Here is a 20,044-nt window from a genome sequence, read left to right on the forward strand (position 1 = left end):
GACAGAACCGGATAGATCCTGGGAACTAACTAACCTTTCCTCCCAGCACTTCAGAAAGAGAGGACATGCTGTCCGGGTCGTCTGATGAATTTCCCATCTTGCTGATGAACATTCAGAAAAGTAGGGCCTCTATCAGCCTGAGCTTGAACTTTCATTTTGACTCAGGGGGTTATAGCTGGAGTTGTCAGTCTGGCATTTTTCCTAACACTTTCAAATGTCACATTTTAGCATCTAGTAGTCACTGTTCTTTCCTCCTCTTCATTTTTAGAATGCTCAGAAGAGTTTTTGTGTTTTGGAAAGACCCCTCTGGCTCCCCAGCCCTGAATTTTCTGCCTTTAGGAGGGTGGTTCTTGAGGATGACTCCCCAGAGCACCACTCGGAAAGAACGTGAACCACTCGTGCTGTCACATGTGTGTCATGTGCTGTGTTGAAGCCCAGCCATGCGGTGTGTGCAGAGGCCAATGTGGCATTCAATTAAGCAAGCAGGATGTTGGCAACCCCAGAACCTTCTCAAACTTTCACTTAGCAAATTTTCCTTTTAGTTTCTCTTTAGAGTCTCTTCAAAGCACAGGTGAAAGTTTATATCAGAAAGGGAAAAAACATGAGCTGTGCATACAAGAATTTTGCCAAATATATCATTATACTTGGTATGTGTGCCACGTTTTGATTTTCAATACATACAGAACTTCTAAAATTTCAAAAATACCTTTAAACTCTTTCAAATTTAATAATTTAGAATGTTAAGTTTAAAGACAATTTTTCAGATTTAAATTGTTAAACGTGTTTTTCAAAACCTTTCAAATACAGGAAGAATATAATGAAAATAAAATTGCCATTGTACTTATTACATAAACAGAGAGAGTTACTATTATCACCATACCACACAAATTTTATAGTTAAAAAAGCCAAGGAAAGGAGAGGAAGGGAGTAAAAAAAAAGAAGGAATATCAGCTTTTAGATTTTCTTCTCAAACCTGTTTTAAAAAATAGGACTCTATGGAAAGTAACCCCAAGAATTTTGAAAGAAATGACAGATACACTGTATTCTTAATAACAGTTACACCACCAGGAGTGCCATTGCTGTTTCTGAACATCACAGTGTTTCAGTGATCAATGAGGTTTACAGAGCTCTGGTTTCTGTATCACAGAGGACAGATGTGTGTGTGTGTGTGTGTGTGTGTGTGTGTGTGAGGCTTCATGAAATGTGTGTCATCCCTGTGCAGGGGCCATACTATCTTTCTCAGTATCTTTCCAATTTTAGCATATGTGTTGCTGAAGTGAGCATTTAAAGTATTTTTCAAAAGTCTTACATGAAGTGTGAAAGTTACTCAGTCGTGTCTGACTCTTTTTGACCCCATGGACTGTAGCCTGCCAGGTTCCTCTGTCCATGGAATTCACCAGGCAAGAATACTGGAGTGGGTAGCTGTTCCCTTCTCCAGGGGATCTTCCCAACTCAGGGATCGATCCCAGGTTTTAGCCATTGCAGGCAGATTTTTTACCATCAGAGCCACCAGGGAAGCCCAAGAATACTGGAACAGTTAACCTAACCCTTCTCCAGGGGATCTTCCCAACCTAGGAATCAAACCTGTGGCTCCTGCATTGCAGGCAGATTCTTTACCAGTTGAGCTACCAGGGAAGCACTATACGTTACCCAAAAACCTTGTAAAATAGAGAAAAGGAGAAAATTACACTGAACTCTACCACTTTAACAAAACTCTATTAATACTTTAGTATACTTCTTTCCAGACTTTTGTCCGATCCTCAGTTAACATTTTATTTGCTAGTTTGTTTGTGCTCAACATTGTAATAGAAGGGAAACAATTGCTATGAGATTATCTATACCATTGCACCTGGGTGTTCATTAGAGGGACTGATGTTGAAGCTGAAACTCCAATACTTTGGCCACCTGATGTGAAGAGCTGACTCTTCTGAAAAGACCCTGATGCTGGGAAAGACTGAGGGCAGGAGGAGAAGAGGACGACAGAGGATGAGATGGTTGGATGGCATCACTGACTCAATGGACATGAGTTTCGGTAGGCTCTGGGAGTTGGTGATGGACAGGGAGGCCTGGCATGCTGCAGTTCATGGGGTCACAAAGAATCGGACACGACTGAGGTGACTGAACTGAACTGAACATCATTGCTCCACTCTGATTTTCTCTTTTTCTCCATGTATGTATATGCTATATTTACCTTTGTTTACTACCTTAGGTGTCTAGGGCTTTTATAACATTTTAGTTAAGGAGAAATGGCTTTGATATCAATTAGCTTTAGGTCTGACTACTAGCTGTGTGAACTCAGGAAAATTATTAAGCACCCTTGTTACAATTGTCTTACTGTCACTGAGGCTAGCACTCTACCTACTTATCAGACTCTGTGAGCACAAAAAGAGATAATGTATATAAATTGAGTAACAGAATGACAGGCTTATGGTAAGCGTTCAATATATAGAAACTATTTCTCTACTTAAAATTATAGTTATTTCATATTTCTACATAATCTTTATAACTGTTACTTTTATAACTAGATAGTGATCTGTAATGCAAATATATATCACTATGACTAATTCATTTCTGTTTTGTTTGATAGATTATTTCCAGTTTGGGGCCATCTAAATAACACTGTATGGGCTTCCCTGGTGCTTCAGTGGTAATGAATTCACCAGCCAATGCAGGAGACCCGGGTTTGATACCTGGGTTGGGAAGATCCCCTGGAGGAGGAAATGGCAACCCACTGCAATATTCTTGCCTGGGAAGTCCCATGGACAGAGGAGCCTGGCAGGCTATAGTCCATGGAATCGCAGAGGAGTTGGACACGACTTAGCGACTAAACAACAGGTAACACTGTAAAGTAGGTTTTCATATAATAACATATTCCACTTCAGTCTATGGATTTCCTTTTTTTAAAAACCGTTGGAATGATATTTTTGGATAAAAGTATGAACCTCGACATGATTCTTGTTATTTATTCAATAATTTTTTCTAGTTCACTTTTTAGAAACTTGAGTAATCAAAGCAAGTATAGAGTTTTGTACATTTTTTTTCTTTCAGTGTTATGGCAAAGCTTTTAAAAAATCATATATATATATATATATATTTACATTTGTAATGAACCTCTCCATGTTTATTGCTTTTTCTGTTTTCCTTTTTTTTTTTTTTTTTACTACTTCCTCAAATTAAAATACATAGAATTCCTCAAGCAAATGATATGGAAAACTTTAAGAGCCCTGATCTACAGACAAATTACCTTCCTCCCAAATTTGTACTGATTTATATGACCACTAACAACTTAAGTGTGTGTGTGTGTGTGTGTGAAGTCGCTTCAGTCGTGTGCTACTCTTTGTGACCCTATAGACTGTATCCCGCCAGGCTCAACTTCTATCAATTTAACAACATATTCTGGAGCATTATATGTTAAAATTTAAAAAGGTTTTTGCCAATGTAATGATTTAAAAGGCCTATTTAAGTCTTTTCTTTTTATTTGAATGTTAAATGACTTGTAAAGCCTTTCATTTTTTGAATTTTAAAGCAAGGGGAACTGAGACACTGGGCTGTTGCCTGACTTGACTAGCAGCCTGATTATATTCCTCTTTGATCTGTACAACACAAAATTTCAGGCACTGGTTGCTTCCTCTGTACTTCTTGCAGCTGTTCTGTTTTAAAACGGAATTCTATTTTTATAGAACAAATAGAACTGAGCAGAAACCATGCTGCTCTCTTTGAGTTTGCCTCTCCTAAGTGGAGCCTGCTTTTGAGAATACACAGCTATAGACAACATGTGTTGTAGAAGGCAGATGATGACCACCATAAGTGTCTTTACAGGAAAAGTTGACATCACCAAGGTCTTACCTTAAAGGTCCAGAAAATCGATTATCTCAGTACACTCAGAATTAAACTAAAAAATTGGACCATGTTAACCAAACTCCTAGGACTTTAATATAGTAAGAAATACCATCAACGTGCATATCAGAAATTGGTTCACAACATTCTATTCCCATAGAAAAATCTGTATGAAAAGTCAAATTATAATCAGTTTACTCAGGAGCTATAGAATTAGGATGGGGTGGGAAGAGAGGATGGTGGTTGGAATAATGTCAATGGCTGTTCATCAAGCTATGTGAATCCAATACATCCATCACCACTGGAGGACAGACCACACAGGTGGTAGGAATGCATGTGCTGGAGAGACAGGGACCCCTTGCCACTGGATGTGCTCGAGATTCATAATTACAATTTTCCACATTGGTCTCTTTTCCCTAGACTCTTTGCTGTTGTCCTCAATTCAATTCCACAGTATTTTGTTAAGATCTTCTACGAGCCAATATTGGTTTGCGTTCTCAGTTTAGTTCAGTTGCTCTGTCGTGTCAGACTCTTTGCAACCCCATGGACTCCAGCATGCCAGGCTTCCTTATCCATCACCAACTCCCAGAATTTACTCAAACTCATGTCCATAGAGTCAGGGATGCCATCCAGTCATCTCATCCTCTGTTGTGTCCCCTTCTCCTCCCGCCTTCAATCCTTCCCAGCACCAGGGTCTTTTCCAATGAGTCAGTTCTTCGCCTCAGCTGGCCAAAGTATTGGAGTTTCAGCTTCAGTATCAATCCTTCCAATGAATATCCAGGACTGATTTCCTTTAGGATGGACTAGCGGGATCTCTTTGTAGTCCAAGGACTCTCAAAAGTTTTCTCCAACTCCACAGCTCAAAAACATTAATTCTTCAGCACTCAGCTTTCTTTATGGTCCAACTCTCACATCCATACATGACTACTGGACAAACCATAGATTTGACTTGATGGAACTTTGTTGGCAAAGTAATGTCTCTGCTTTTAAATATGCTGTCTAGGTTGGTCACAGCTTTTCTTCCAAGGAGCAAGATCTTTTAATTTCATGACTGCAGTCACCATCTGCAGCGATTTTGGAGCCCAAGAAAATAAACTGTTTCCCCATCTATGTTCCATGAAGTGATGGCACAAGATGCCAGGGTCTTAGTTTTCTGAATGTTGAGTTTTAAGCTACCTTTTCACTCTCCTTTTTCACTTTCATCAAGAGCCTTTTATTTCTTCTTTGCTTTCTGTCATAGGGTGGTGTCATCTGCATATCTGAGGTTATTGATATTTCTCCTGGCAATCTTGATTCCAGCTTGTGCTTCATCCAGCCCAGTAATTCACATGATGTACTCTGCATATAAGTTAAACAAGCAGGGTGACAATATACACAATTGATGTACTCCTTTCCTGATTTGGAATCACTCTGTTGTTCCATATCCAGTTCTAACTGTTGCTTCTTGCCGCATATGTATTTCACAGGAGGCAGGTCAGGCAGTCTGGTATTCCCATCTCTTGAAGAATTTTCCACAGTTTGTTGGAATCCACACAGGCAAAGGCTTTGGGTGTAGCCAATAAAGCAGAAGTAGATGTTTTTCTGGAATTTTCTTGCTTTTTCCCTGATCCAACAGATGTTCGTAATTTGATCTCTAGTTTTTTTGCCTTTATTAAATCCAGCTTGAACATCTGGAAGTTCATGGTTCATGTACTGTTAAAGCCTGGCTTGGAGAATTTTGAGCATTACTTTGCTAGTGTGTGAGATGAAGGCAATTGTGCAGTAGCTTGAGTATTCTTTGGCATTGCCTTTAGTCGGGATTGGAATGAAAACTGACCTTTTCCAGTCCTGTGGCCATGGCTGAGTTTTCCAAATTTGCTGGCATATTGAGTGCAGCATTTTCACAACATCATATTTTAGGATTTGAAATAACCCAACTGGAATTCCATCACCTCCACTAGTTTTGTTCATAGTGATGCTTCCTAAGGCCCACTTGACTTCGCATTCGAGGATGTCTGGCTCTAGGTGAGTGATCACACCATAGTGATTATCTGGGTCATGAAGATCTTTTTTGTATAGTTCTTCTGTGTATTGATGCCACCTCTTCCTAATATCTCGTGCTTCTGATAGGTCCGTACCATTTCTGTCCTTTATTGTACCCATCTTTGCATGAAATGTTCCCTTGGTATCTCTAATTTTCTTGAAGAGAGCTCTAGTCTTCCCCATTCTGTTGTTTTCCTCTATTTCTTTGCATTGATCACTGAGGAAGGCTTTCTTATCTCTCCTTGTTATTCTTTTGAACTCTTCATTCAAACAGGTATGCCTTTCCTTTTCTCCTTTGCCTTTCACTTCTCTTCTTTTCACAGCTACTTGTAAGCCCTCCTCAGACAACCATTTTGCCCTTTTGCATTTCTTTTTCTTGGGGATGGTCTTGATCCCTGCCTCCTGTACCATGTCATGAACCGCCATCCATAGTTCTTCAGGCACTCTATCAGATCGAATCCCTTGAATTTGTTTGTCACTTCTACTGTATAATCATGAGGGATTTGATTTAGATCATACCTGAATGGTCTAATGATTTTCCCTTTCTTCAATTTAAATCTGAACTTGGCAATAAGGTGTTCATGATCTGAACCAGTCAGCTCCCTGTCTTGTTTATGTTGACTGTATAGAACTTCTCCTCTTTGGCTGCAAAGAATATAATCATTCTGATTTCAGTATTGACTATCTGGTGATGTCCATGTGTAAAGTCTCCTCTCGTGTTGTTGGAAGAGGGTGTTTGCTGTGACCAGTGCGTTCTTTTGGCAAAACTCTCTTAACCTTTGTGCTGCTCCATTCTGTACTCCAAGGCCAAACTTGCCTGTTACTCCAGGTGTCTTTTGACTTCCTACTTTCGCATTCTAGTCCCCTATAATGAAAAGGAAATTTTTTTGGGGGGGTGTTAGTTCTAGAAGGTCTTGTAGGTCTTCATAGAACCATTCAACTTCAGCTTCTTCAGCATTACTTGCTGGGGCATATACTTGGATTACTGTGATATTGAATGGTTTCCTTGGAAACAAACAGAGATCATTCTGTTGTTTTTGAGATTGCACCCAAGAACTCCGTTTTGGACTGTTTCGTTGACTATGAGGGCTACTCCATTTCATCTAAGGGATTTTTGCCCACAGTAGTAGATATAATGGTCATCTGAATTAAATTCATTCATTCCAGTCCATTTTAGTTCACTGATTCCTAAAATGTCCATGTTCACTCCTGCCATCTCCTGTTTGACCACTTCCAATTTATGTTAATTCCAGGTTCTTATGCAATATTGTCCTTTAGAGCATCAGACTTTACTTCCATCACCAGTCACATCCACAACTGGGTATTGTTTTTGCTTTGTCTCCATAACTTCATTCTTTCTCCATCTTTGGCTGCATCTTTCTTTGTAGCCAAAGATGGAGAAGCTCTATACAGTCAGCAAAAACAAGACCAGGAGCTGACTGTGGCTCAGATCATGAACTCCTTATTGCCAAATTAAGACTTAAATAGAAGAAAGTAGGGAAAGCCACTAGATCATTCAGGTATGACCTAAATCAAATCCGTTACAATTGTATAGTGGAAGTGACAAATAGATTCAAGGGATTAGATCTGATAGACAGACTGCCTGAAGAACTATGGGTGGAGTTTCATGACATTGTACAAGAGATAAGGATTGAGACCATCCCCAAGAAAAAGAAGTGTAAAAAGTCAAAATGGTTGTCTGAGAAGGCCTTACAAATAGCTGAGAAAAGAAGAGAAGTGAAAAGCAAAGGAGAAAAGATATACCCATTTGAATGCAGAGTTCCAAAGAATAGCAAGGAGAGATAAGAAAGCCTTCCTCAGTGATCAGTGCAAAGAAATAGAGGGAAACAATAGAATGGGAAAGACTAGAGATCTCTTCAAGAAAATCAGAGATACCAAGGGAACATTTCATGCAAAGATGGGTACAATAAAGGACAGAAATGGTATGGACCTATCAGAAGCACGAGATATTAAGAAGAGGTGGCAAGAATACACAGAAGAACTGTACAAAAAGATCTTCACGACCCAGATAATCATGATGGTATGATCACTGACCTAGAGCCAGACATCCTTGAATGTGAAGTCAAGTGGGCCTTAGGAAGCATCACTATGAACAAAGCTAGTGGAGGTGATGGAATTTCAGTTGAGCCATGTCAAGTCCTAAAAGATGATGCTGTGAAAGTGCTGCACTCAATATGCCAGCAAATTTGGAAAACTCAACCATGGCCACAGGACTGGAAAAGGTCATATTTCATTCCAATTCCAAAGAAAGGCAATGCCAAAGAATGCTCAAACTACTTATCCTATCTTCTGTCTCAGTTATTCCACTGTTGTTTCCCTCCAGAATGCTTTTGATCTCAGTTATTGCATTATTCATTATTGACTGACTTTTAAAAAAATTTCTTCTAGGTCCTTGTTAAACATTTCTTGCATCTTCTCAATCCTGTCTCCAGTCCATTTATCTGTAACTCCATTTTGTTTTCAAGATTTTGGACCATCTTTTTTTTTAATTTTGAAGTGATTCTTTATTTTTTTTTTTAAAAAACAATTTTAGGAATCTTTATTTAAAAACAACCTTATCTTAAAATGGAGTAACTTTGGTTTTATGAGCAGCAAGCAAAGTACAGAAGCAAAAATGCATTACAGGAGCATTAAGTTCTACCTTAGGTCACAGCGTCTAATCTGAAATCACACCCATAATATCATTTTTCAGGATATCTGGGAAATAGTTATTTCCCAGGATGTTTGAACCATAGCTACTCTATTTTGACTTTTAATTGTAAAAAAAAAAAAAAATTTTTAATAGCCAAAGCAGATTTCACCATTAATAACGTCAGTGTTTTTCTAGGTATGAGAAGATGCAAGAATTGGAACTCATAAAACCCTTTTCTGAAAAGATCTAACTATCTGAAGGCCTGTTCTGCCAGTTTTTTTTTTTTTTTTTTTTCAGAGCACAGAGTGCCTCATTCCTGATTTTCACCCTGAACTTCTTTCAGGGGGTGTTGAAGGTCAGCAGCTTGCAATGGTCATGATGTAATCTTTGTAGAGGCAGCTGGCAAGGACCAACTTCCAGTCAGCAGGGTCCTTTCATAGCCACATATCTGACCATGTGACACCATTTCATGGCCATTGTGTCCCACGGTGCTGGGAAGGCTCATTCCCAGGTCTAGGGAAGTGATGGGCCACTCAGTGTTCTAAAATTGGACCAGGCCTTGCAAGTAGCAAAAGTCTCTGGACTACTGTCTTACTAGCCTCCTGGTCCAAGAAAATATTTCCTCTTGTTGCTTTTTCCCATACCCAGAGTCACATTATTACAATTATTGATCTCATATGGAACTGTCAGTTCAGCATTATATCACAGGCTCAGTGAAACAAGTGACATAGAAAATAATACAGCCATAGCTAGCAGTTATTAGTAAAATAAGAATTATAAGTCAAGAACTTTCATTAGATAAAGTCTGGTATACCCCAAGTCACCTGACTTCATTTGTTAAATGATTATAGTCTGGTGTTAATCTCCTGGTTGTACAGTATGGACCATCCAACCTTTATCTGAAGATTGGTTACTGAGATAAGCCTTAGAAACTAACCTAGAGTGTCCTTTTTAATAACTTAAATCTTTTAGCAGTATCATGTAACAAGGAACTGTCTCAGCAGCGAGTCTTAGTAAACATTAGACATTAACAAAACTAGAAACTTAATTTAACAATTTAAAAAACTTAATATTCTGTGATTTTTCATTATGGAGGCCCTGTAGCCAGGGAGGCTTTAACCCATCGAATAAAAAATGAGGTTTGTCAGGGAGCTGGGAAAAGCCAAGCAGCCATCTTGGATTTCCCATAGCCCTGACTCTGATTTCCAGCTGTTGTTTTTAATTTTCCAATTTAGAAGCAGACTGTTGCCATGGTTTAAGGACATTAGGATGGCACAAGTCTAACAGAGTTTTTGTATAAGCTGAATGAGCTTTTACATGTCTACAAACCCGACAATTGGATTAATTTCTAAAACTAGCATAGGATCAGGCCTATGGTAGAAAAGCATTTGATTTATATGCAGAGGGCTAAGAAGTCAAGAAAACATTATAAATGATTATACAAATCAGGTCCAGCATCTTGGGCAAGCTGTCTACCTCTGATGTCGTCGTCTTCTCATCCTGGTGTAGTGTAGTTTCTTCTGAAAAAAGTCCTTCCATCCAGGTTGGAGAGTCCTTTAAATTATGTCCTTTTCTTTTTTTTTTAGACCTGGTTGCAGGTCACGAGGCATCTGATCTTCATCCAAAGATAGATCACTGAGATAAGCTTCAGAAACAAACTTAGGGTGTTCTTTAAGAATTCAATTAAATTTTACATTAATATCACATAACAGCAAGGAACTATCCAAGAAATGAGTCTTACTACCTCAATTGGTAGACCGCCATTAACAAACTGGGATTTAACATTTATTGAAACATCCTTTTCTCCCTAAAATCACCCTCATTTTTACCAAATATAACCAAATTAAGACTTGTTTTAAAAATAGATCTGTTCTCAATAAACTTGACCTGATTATTTATATAACCATAGAACCCCCTTTTATTTTTGCTGAGACTTTTATGGAGTCTCAAACTTAACTTTATTTTTTTTAATTGGAGGCTAATTATTTTACAATATTATATTGGTTGGTTTTGCCATACATTGACATGAATCCGCCCCAGGTGTACATGAGTTCCCCCTCCTGAACCCCCCTCCCACCTCCCTCCTCCCTTTATCCTCCCTCTGGGTCATCCCCGCACACCAGCCCCGAGCAACCTGTAACATGCATCGACCCTGAACTGGTGATTCAAAGGGAGAAGAACCAAATCAATAAAATTAGAAATGAAAATGGAGAGATCACAACCGACAACACAGAAATACAAAGGATTATTAGAGAATACTATCAGCAATTATATGGCAATAAAATGAATAACCTGGAAGAAATGGGCAAATTCCTAGAAAAGTACAACTTTCCAAAACTGAACCAGGAAGAAATAGAAAATCTGAACAGACCCATTACAAGCATGGAACTAGAGGAGGTAATCAGAAATCTTCCAGCAAAAAAAAGCCCAGGTCCAGACGGCTTCACAGCTGAATTATACCAAAAATTTAGAGAAGAGCTAACACCTATTCTACTCAAACTCTTCCAGAAAATTTCTGAGGAAGGGAAACTTCCAGACTCATTCTATGAGGCCACCATCACCCTAATCCCAAAACCTGGTAAAGATCCCACAAAAAAAAAGAAAACGACAGGCCAATATCACTGATGAACATAGATGGAAAAATCCTTAACAAAATTCTAGCAATCAGAATCCAACAACACATTAAGAAGATCATACATCATGACCAAGTGGGCTTTATCCCAGGAATGCAAAGATTCTTCAATATCTGCAAATCAATCAACATAATACACCACATTAACAAACTGAAAAATAAAAATCATATGATTATCTCAATAGATGCAGAGAAAGCCTTCGACAAAATTCAACATCCATTTATGATAAAAACCCTTCAGAAAGTGGGAATAGAAGGGACATATGTCAACATAATAAAAGCTATATATGACAAACCCACAGCAAACATTATCCTCAATGGTGAAAAACTGAAAGCACTTCCCCTAAAGTCAGGAACAAGACAAGGGTGCCTGCTTTCACCACTACTATTCAACATAGTTTTGGGCATTTTAGCCACAGCAATCAGAGAAGAAAAAGAAATAAAGGAATCCAGATTGGAAAAGAAGTAAAACTCTCACTGTTTGCAGATGACATGACACTCTACATAGAAAACCCTAAAGACTCCACCAGATAATTACTAGAGCTAATCAATGAATATAGTAAAGTGCAGGGTATAAATTAACACACAGAAATCCCTTGTATCCCTATACACTAACAATGAGAAAACAGAAAAGGAAATTAAGGAAACAATTCCATTCACCATTGCAATGAATAGAATAAAATACTTAGGAATAAATCTACCTAAAGAAACAAAAGACCTACATATAGAAAACTATAAAACACTGATGAAAGTAATTAAAGATGACACAAATAGATGGAGAAATATACCATGTTCATGGATCGGAAGAATCAATATAGTGAAAATGAGTATACTACCCAAAGCAATCTATAGATTCAATGCAATCCCTATGAAGCTACCAATGGTATTTTTCACAGAACTAGAACAAATAATCTCACAATTTGTATGGAAATACAAAAAGCCTTAATAGCCAAAGCAATTTTTAGAAAGAATGGAACTGGAGGAATCAACCTGCCTGACTTCAGACTATACTGCAAAGCTACATCATCAGACAGTATGGTACTGGCACAAAGACAGAAATATAGATCAATGGAACAAAATAGAAAGCCCAGAGATAAATCCATGCACCTATGGACACCTTATCTTTGACAAAGGAGGCAAGAATATTCAATGGAGAAAAGACAATCTCTTTAACAAGTGGTGCTGGGAAAACTGGTCAACCACTTGTAAAAGAATGAAACTAGAACACTTTCTAACACCATACACAAAAATAAACTCAAAATGGATTAAAGATCTAAATGTAAGGCCAGAAACTATAAAAATCCTAGAGGAAAACATAGGCAAAACACTCTCTGACATAAATCACAGCAGGATCCTCTATGATCTACCTCCCAAAGTAATGGAAATAAAAGCAAAAATAAACAAATGTACCTAATTAAACTTAAAAGATTTTTCACAATGAAGGAAACTATAAACAAGGTGAAAAGACAGTCTTCAGAATGGGAAAAATGATAGCAAATAAGAAACTGACAAAGAATTAATCTCAAAAATATACAAGCAGCTCACGCAGCTCAATACCAGAAAAATAAGTGACCCAATCAAAACATGGGCCAAAGAACTAAACAGACATTTCTCCAAAGAAGACATACAGATGGCTAACAAACACATGAAAAGATGCTCAACATCACACATTATCAGAGAAATGCAAATCAAAACCACAGTGAGGTACCATCTCACGCCAGTCAGAATGGCTGCTATCCAAAAGTCTCCAAACAATAAATGCTGGAGAAGTGGGGAGAAAAGGGAACCCTCTCACTGTTGGTGGGAATGAAGATTAGTACAGCCATTATGGAGAACAGTGTGGAGATTCCTTAAAAAACTGGAAATAGAACTGCTGTATGACTCAGAAATCCTACTGCTGGGCATACACACCCAGGAAACCAGAATGGAAAGATACACGTGTACCCCCAATGTTCAACACAGCAGTGTTTACAATAGCTAGAGCATGGAAGCAACCTAGATGTCCATCAGCAGACGAATGGATAAGAAAGCTATGGTACATATACACAATCAAATATTACTCAGCTTTTAAAAAGAATACATTTGAACCAGTTCTAATGAGGTGGATGAAACTGGAGCCTATTATACAGAGTGAAGTAAGTCAGAAAAAAAAAACACCAATACAGTATATTAAGGTATATATATGCAATTTAGAAAGATGGTAACCATGACCCTAAATGCGAGACAGCAAAAGAGACACAGATATAAATAACAGACTTTTGGACTCTGTGGGAGAAGGCAAGGGTGGGATGATTTGAGAGAATACATTGAAACATGTGTGCAATTATTAGGGCTGTGGCTCCTATGTAGCTTCAGGCTGTTTGGATGAGAATAGCTACGATAACAAGTGCTATGTGGCTAACAGAGGAGTATGCAATGAGTGATTTTAAATCTGTTTGGCAGAGACAAATTGAGCTGGTTATAATTATGCCTCATAAGGATAATATGATGAATGGGTATGCTATAAATTCAGTTGTTGGGTTTAGGAATATTGTGATTCGTAGTATACCATACCCTCCTAGTTTCAATAGGATTGCTGCAAGGACTATAGAGCCTGCGATAGGGGCTTCTACATGGGCTTTTGGTAATCAGAGGTGGAGGCCATATAGTGGTATTTTTACTATAAAGGCTATTATACATGCTAGTCATATGAATACATTTGATCAGGAGTTAGATATTGGTTGTACTCAATATTGGAGTATTAAGAAGTTTAGGGATCCTACTATGTTTTGAATATAGACTAGTGCGACTAATAGTGGAAGAGAGCCTGCTAGTGTGTAAAATAGGAAGTAGAGACCAGCATTCAGACGTTCTGTTTGATTTTCCCAGCGGGTAATAATAATAAGTGTTGGGACTAGTGTTGCTTCAAATAGGATGTAGAAAAGGATTAGTTCTGTAGCAGTGAAAGTTATGATTAGGAATAATTGTAGTAGAATTAGTATAGTAATAAGTAGTTTTTTTTCTGGTTAAGTTTTCTTTTGATAGGTGATGTTGGCTGGCTATTAGTATTAGGGGGAGAAATCATATGGTTAAAATTAGTAGTGGTGTTGATAGGGAGTTGGAGAAGAAAACTAGTGAGAAGTTAAGGCTGTTGTCGCTAAATTGGTTTATGAGGAGTAGGCTTGTAAGGCTAATTAGTAGGCTGTGGGTTGTAGAATTAATTCAGATTATGTTGTTTTTTGATAATCAGGTTAAGGGTATAAGTATTACTGTGGGGATAATGTATTTTAGCATTGGAGTAGGTTAAGGTTTTGTACATAATCAGTACCATATGTATTTGATACTATTACCAGTAGGGATAGGCCTAGTGCTGCTTCACAGACTGTGAAGACTAGTAGGATAATGGGTATCATGCTAGCTAGAGTAAAATGAGCGTTTAAGATTGTTAAGGTAGCTATGATAAATAAGGATAGTATTATTCCTTCTAGGCATAAAAGAGATGATATTAGGTGGGATCGATATATTAATAATCCTGTAAGGGATACTGTGAATGCTATTATGATGTTCATATATACTAGGGACATTTGGTAGTTATGAGCTTGATCATAATCTAATGAGTCAAAATCATTTATTTTATTTTAAACTAAATACCATATTAGGTTCATTCTAGGCCCTTTTGAGTTCATTCATAGGCCAGACTTACAGCTAGTAACAGGATCAGAAAGAGGGCTATGGTAAGTATAGTGCTTAGGTTAATAGTTTGTGAGGCTCAGGGTAGTGGTAGGAGGAGTGCAATTTCTAGGTCAAAGAGAAGAAATGTGATGGCTACTAGGAAAAATTTTATGGAGAAGGGTAAGCGAGCTGATCCTATTGGGTCAAATCCGCATTCATATGGGCTTGTCTTTTCTGAGTATACGTTTAGCTGGGGAAGTCAAAATGCGATAATAACAAGTAGTGTAGCTAACGTGAGATTGGTTAGAAGGGCTAATATTAGATTTATTATTCTTTTTCGGATTAAACTGAAACTAACTGATTGGAAGTCAGTTGTACTAGCTGATACTAAAAGAATATGAACCTCATCAATAAATAGATACACCAAGGAAAAGTCACACTACGTCTACAAAATGTCAGTATCAAGCAGCAGCCTCAAAGCCGAAATGATGGCTGGAAGTAAAGTGGAATTTTAGTTGGCGGAAGAAAGAGACAATTAAGAAAGTAGATCCAATGATGACGTGGAGGCCGTGGAAGCCTGTAGCTACGAAGAAAGTTGAACCATAGACCCCGTCTGAGATAGTAAAGGGTGCTTCATAGTATTCTGAGGCTTGTAGTAATGTGAAGTATACGCCTAGTGCAATGGTAATATATAAAGCTTGTAGTATGTGGTTGTGATTTCCTTCTATAAGGCTGTGATGGGCTCACGTGATAGAGACTCCTGAAGCTAGTAGGACGGAGGTATTGAGTAGTGGGACTTCTATGGGGTTGAGTGGATGGATGCCTGTTGGGGGTCAACAACCGCCTAATTTGGGTGTAGGGGCAAGGATTGAGTGGTAAAATGCTCAGAAGAATCCAGTAAAGAATAATACTTCAGAGATAATAAAAAGCATTATTCCATAACGGAGGCCTTTTTGGACAGTTGGGGTATGATGTCCTTGAAAGGTGCTTTCTCGGATAATGTCTCGTCATCATTGGTATATTGTGAGTATATTTGTAGTTACGCCAAGTATTAGTAGGGTTATTGAGTTAAAGTGAAATCATATGATCAGACCAGATGTTATAAGGAGGGCTGATAAGGCTCCTGTGAGAGGTCAGGGGCTTGGGTTTACTATGTGGTAGGCGTGAGTTTGGTGTGTCATTATGTGTTGTCGTACAGATATAGGCTGACTAGAAGAGTAAATACGTAAGCTTGGATCATGGCTACTGCAAATTCGAGAATTGTTAGTAGTACCAGAATAATAAATGTAATGAGAGCTGTTGTGGTACTGATATTTATTAATGCAAGTGTGGCTCCTCCGATTAGATGAATTAATAAGTGTCCTGCAGTGATATTGGCTGTTAATCATACTGCCAGGGCCATTGGTTGGATGAAAAGGCTAATAGTTTCGATAATTACTAGTATTGGGATTAGTGGTGTAGGTGTTCCTTGTGGTAGGAAGTGGGCAAGGGATGCTTTAGTTTTGTTGCGGAATCCTGTAATTACAGCACCTGCTTATAGAGGAATAGCTATGCCTAGGTTTATTGACAGCTGTGTGGTTGGTGTAAATGAGTGGGGAAGTAGGCCTAGTAGATTTGTTGAGCCAATGAATAGGATTAGGGATATTAGGATAAGTGTCCATGTTTGTCCTTTAGTGTTGTGAATCCCCATTATTTGTTTTGATACAAGTTGAGGTATTCATTGCTGAAGGGAGAGGAGACGGTTGTTGATTAATTAATTTGATGTTGGGAATAATAGACTAGGGAATATAACAATGAGAGTTGTAAAAGTATAGAAGATGTGAGACCGTGTGCAACCATATGTGAAACAGATCACCAGTACAAGTTTGATGCATGAAACAGGGCATTCAAAGCCTGTGCATTGGGACAACACTGAGGGATGGGATGGGGAAGGAGTTGGGAAAGGGGTTCAGGATGGGGGACACATGTATACCCATGGCTGATTCATGTCAATATATGGCAAAAACCACTACAATATTATAAGGTAATTAGCCTCCAATTAAAATAAATAAATTAATTTTAAAAATAGAAAAGGCAGAGGAACCAGAGATCAAATTGCAAACATCTGTTGGATCATCAAAAAAACAAGAGAGTTCCAGAAAAACATCTACTTCTGCTTTATTAACTATGCTGAAGCCTTTGACTGTGTGGATCACAACAAACTGTGAAAAATTCTTCAAGAGATGGGAATACCAGATCACCTGACCTGCCTCCTGAGAAATCTGTATGCAGGTCAGGAAGCAACAGTTGGAACTGGACATGGAACAACAGACTGATTCCAAATAGGGAAAGGAGTACATCAATGGTGTATATTGTCACCCTGCTTATTTAACTCATATGCAGGCTGGAAAATCCCATGATGGAGGAGGATAGTTGGCTGCAGTCCATGGGATCGCAAAGAGTCAGACACGACTGAAGCGACTTAGCAGCAGCAGCAGCAGAGTACATTATGAGAAACGCTGGGCTGGATGAAGCAATGGCTGGAATCAAGATTGCTGGAAGAAATATCAATAACTTCATATGCAGACGACACCACACTCATGGCAGAAAGTGAAGAACTAAAGAGCCTCTTGATGAAAGTGAAAGAGGAGAGTCAAAAAGTTGGCTTAAAACTCAGCATTCAGAAAACTAAGATCATGGCATCTGGTCCCATCACTTCATGGCAAATAGATGGGGAATAAATGGAAACAGTGACAGACTTTATTTTTGGCAGCTCCAAAATCACTGCAGATGGTGATTGCAGCCATGAAATTAAAAGACGCTTGCTCCTTGGAAGAAAAGTTATTACCAACCTAGACAGCATATTAAAAAGCAGAGACATTACTTTGCCAACAAAGGTCCATCTATTCAAAGCTATGGTTTTTCCAGTATTCATGTATGGATGTGAGACTTAGACTATAAAGAAAGCTGAGAGCTGAAGAATTGATGATTTTGAACTGTGGTGTTGGAGAAGACTCTTGAGAGTCCCTTGGACTTCAAGGAGATCCAGTTGTCCATCCTAAAGGAAATCAGTCCTGAATATTCATTGGAAGGACTGATGGTAAGCTGACACTCCAATACTTTGGCTACCTAATGGAAGAACTGACTCATTGGAAAAGACCCTGATGTTGAGAAAGATTGAAGGCAGGAAAAGAATGGGATGAAATAGGATGAGATGGTTGGATGGCATCACCAACTTGATGGACATGAGTTTGAGTAAGCTCTGGGAGTTGGTGATGGACAGGGAAGCCTGACGCACTGCAGTCCATGGGATCGCAAAGAGTCAGACATGACTGAGTGATTGAAGTGAACTGAACTGCACTTCATTCTTTCCTCAGTTATTTCTCCACTGTTCTCCAGTAGCATATCAGCACCTCTGGACCTGGGGAGTTTATCTTTCAGTGTTCTATCTTCTCTTTTTTATACTGTTCATGGGATTCTTAAGGCAAGAATACTGAAGTTGTATTGCATTTGGGTTTGGGTTCTAGGACTTTGTAAATGAATAAACATCCAGCTCCTGTTCCTAGGTATGATTCAGGCTTTTGGAGAAAACCAAACACATATGTAATTATAAAGTACCATGTGGTGTAAACTTGACTATATTACATGTCTCGGACCAAGGGCAACCTGCAGAATCTTGAGGTTTTATTCTGCTATGTTATGTGAGCTTTTATTTGGACTTTACTTGGCTTACATGTAAAATGGAGACAAAATAGCCTGTGTTTCGTTGAACCATAAAAGTTAAATAATGTGATACATGTAAAGCCATTAGAACTATGTCTGGCACATGGTATGAGAGTTAGCTGCAATGATAAACAATTAACCTCATGATGACTGCTGACACGATGGCATTGGTTATTTATTGTTTCAAGCTCAACAAAAGGAATAATGTGTAGTCCAAACCCTCCCCCACACTTTAACACATCTAAATGCCATAGAGGTAGGAAATACATCATCAGAAAAGGCAAGATGATCAACTTTCAAAAATGTGATATTTTGGAAGTATTTTCCCTCAGGGTCTTATGTGAGAGCAATACTTTTCTTAGAATGGGCTTCTGACATCTTGTGCTATATATTCTAGGAGAAGCCCACAGAAACATCTGGGCACTTCCAACATCTCAGCACAAATGACATCTCTAGGATTCTTATCCATCTATCCCAATATCTGGCAGATACCAGGGTTACATCCATCTCTGTCTTCTCAGCCTAGTGGTGAGTGACAGACCATAATTTAGCCATTTCAAATCACCAGAGCCTTATGGATAGTAAGAGTTCATCAACTGTTGACTGATTAAATAACTAGCTTTGATGGTAAACATTGGTTTTACTCTCCAGCATCCATTTATAATTTGGGGTCCTATCATACTCCACACTTTCAGTTCACATGTACTGAGTGGAAAAAAAGGGCTATGCCAAAGAATGTTCAAACTACATTATAATTGTGCTCATTTCACATGCCAGCAAGGTTATACTCAAAATCCTTCAAGCCAGGCTTTAGCAGTATGTGAACCAAGAATTTCCAGATGTACAAGCAAGGTTTTGAAGAGACAGAGGAACCAGAGATCAAATTGCCAACATTCATTGGATCATGGGGAAAGCAAGAGAGTTCTAGAAAAATATCTACTTCTGCTTCATTGATTACACCAAAGCCCTTGACTGTGTGGATCACAACAAACTGTAGAAAATTTCTTAAAGAAATGGGAGTACCAAATCACTTTACCTGTCTCCTGAGAAATTTGTATGTGAGTCAATTGGCAACAGTTAGAATTGGATGTGGAATAACTGACTGGTTCAAAACTGGGAAAGGAGTATGTCAAGGCTGTATATTGTCACCCTGTTTATTTAACTTATATGCAGAGTACATCATGCAAAATGCTGGGCCAAATGAATCACAAGCTGGAATCAAGATTGTTGGGAGAAACATTAACAACCTCATCTACGCAGATGATACCACTCTAATGGCAGAAAGTAAAGAGGAACTAAAGATCCTCTTGATGAAAGTGAAAGAGGAGACTGAAGAAGCTGGCTTTAAACTCAACATTCAAAACACTAAGATCATGGCGTCCAGTCCCATCACTTCATGCCAAATAGATGGGGAAAATGTGTAAGCAGTGACAGATATTATTTTCTTGGGCTCCCAAATCACTGTGGACGGTGGCTGAAGCCATGAAATGAAAAGATGCTTCCTCCTTGGAAGGAAAGCTATGACAAACCCAGATAGCATATTAAAA

At 38.5% G+C, this 20,044-nt stretch overlaps 1 non-coding gene across 1 annotated transcript; it reads right to left on the reverse strand.

The window, feature by feature from the left end:
• Positions 1–1,178: 1,178 nt before the first annotated feature.
• Positions 1,179–1,284, reverse strand: LOC129557704 (U6 spliceosomal RNA). The gene has a single exon (XR_008686292.1). It is a non-coding gene; the product is annotated as a U6 spliceosomal RNA (small nuclear RNA).
• Positions 1,285–20,044: the final 18,760 nt, after the last annotated feature.

The sequence above is a fragment of the Moschus berezovskii genome, chromosome 7, assembly GCF_049115385.1.
Source record: "Moschus berezovskii isolate FMDL1 chromosome 7, NW_MosBer_1.0, whole genome shotgun sequence".
Lineage (NCBI taxonomy): Eukaryota > Metazoa > Chordata > Mammalia > Artiodactyla > Moschidae > Moschus > Moschus berezovskii.